General features: G+C 39.6%; 1 pseudogene; it reads right to left on the bottom strand.

Moving 5' to 3' along the window:
• Window positions 1–338: 338 nt before the first annotated feature.
• Window positions 339–1,170, bottom strand: LOC134370952 (large ribosomal subunit protein uL3-like; annotated as a pseudogene).
• Between the last annotated feature and the right edge of the window lie 491 nt (window positions 1,171–1,661).

The following is a 1,661-nucleotide window of genomic DNA, read 5'->3' as shown; positions in this document are numbered from 1 at the left end:
TGTTAAACCTCTCCCTTTAATCATGTAATAGAAATGTGTTGGTTTAGTAACTCTCAGGCTATATTCAGAAGTCTGAAAATTATTTCACTGTTTCAGTTAAAATTCTAACCCCTGATGAATTCTAAAGGGTACATCACCACAAACACATGTCTAAATATTTTTTTTAAAGTATATGTATCTCTTCATTTTTCATGCAATGAAATGACATTCAAATTGAATCTCACTTAAATTTCTTCAAGTAAATTTTACTCACTGATGAACTTATTTTATTTATTTATTCTTCAGTGCAAAAATCACTTTTATTGAGATCCCACCAGCTGTATAATCTGTTCCTGACATCAAGCTCCTTCTTCCTTTGCAATTTCTTCTTTCTTCAGTGGTCCCATGAATGCTTTCTTCTCCTCCACAGTCTGGAAGTGGCCGTGACCAAACTTGGAGGTGGTGTCAATGAACTTAAGGTTGATCTTCTCCAGAGACTGCCATTTGGTCTGAACCAGCAAGGACTTGCAAAGCGTGAGCACTTGCTTCTTGGTTCCCATCACACAGCCTTTCAGCATGACAAAGTCATTGTTACTTCACCACAGTGAGCAAAGCCATCGGGGGTTTGATGCTCTTGTCAGACAGGTCCTAGTCAGAGGAGGTGTTCTTCATCAGTTTGCCATCCTTGAGAAGGTGGTCCTGGCCAATCTTGTAGATCTTCTTGTTGATCTCAGTGTGGTGATGGTAGCCCTTCTGTCTAGCCTGTGCCACAAAGAAAGCCACACAGGTAGGATGCCATGCTCCAATACAGGCAACCTTTTGCAGCCCTCATTGGGCCTTGTGGGACAGCTTCTTGGTGTGACAGCGACTGGTGATCCCTTGGTAGCCTTTGCCCCTGGTCACCCCGATGATGTCAATCATCTCATCCTGCAGAAACACTTGGTTCACAGGGAACTGCTGCTCTAGATTCTCCCAGGCCCAGTCCAGTTTCTCTACCACAGTACACCCGTTCACCTGGATCTCCATCAGTTGGGTCTTCTTCTGGTGTAGAGGAAGCAGGCGCATCTGAGTATGGGCAATGATGCGGATGACCTGGTGGTACTTTTTCATGCTGTGAAAGTCCTTCTCCAGCTACTTTTTGCCATCTTCGTCCTGCCATTTCTTGCAGTATTTGGTGAAGGCCTTCTTAGATTTATGCCTTCAGGTTATTTTAATTTATTTCATAAATAGTGACTCAATTTCTCCTTTTCTTTCTCAAATTAATTAAGGAAAAACAAAATTGTTATATTTAATATAGATGCTCTTTAGGAGAAAGAAAAGCTCTAGCCTTTCTAAAGTCACTTGACTGAATGTTTGTAGCTTGATAGAAAATAAATTTTGCTTATTTATTAAATTAATAATTATTTACCCAAAGAAGGGCAAACTAGAAGAAACTATTTGTTATAGGTTTTATAATTTCTTGTTCGTCTGGAGTATAACGCTTTAAAACCATGATGCTTTTCTTTCTTTAAGTATGAAAATTTACCTTAAAGGAAAGGACTTCTCTCACTACCATAAGGCAAACCATCCACAGGGAATTCTATTTATTTATTTTTCCCCCTTTCTCTCTCTTCTGTGATGCATCAAACAAGTCACATCAATACAAACAACATCCCCATTCCAGACTAATAGACATTTCTGAT

Source organism: Cynocephalus volans, chromosome 2 (genome assembly GCF_027409185.1).
Source record: "Cynocephalus volans isolate mCynVol1 chromosome 2, mCynVol1.pri, whole genome shotgun sequence".
Classification (NCBI taxonomy): Eukaryota; Metazoa; Chordata; class Mammalia; order Dermoptera; family Cynocephalidae; genus Cynocephalus; species Cynocephalus volans.
This window is presented reverse-complemented; position numbering and strand designations above follow the sequence as displayed.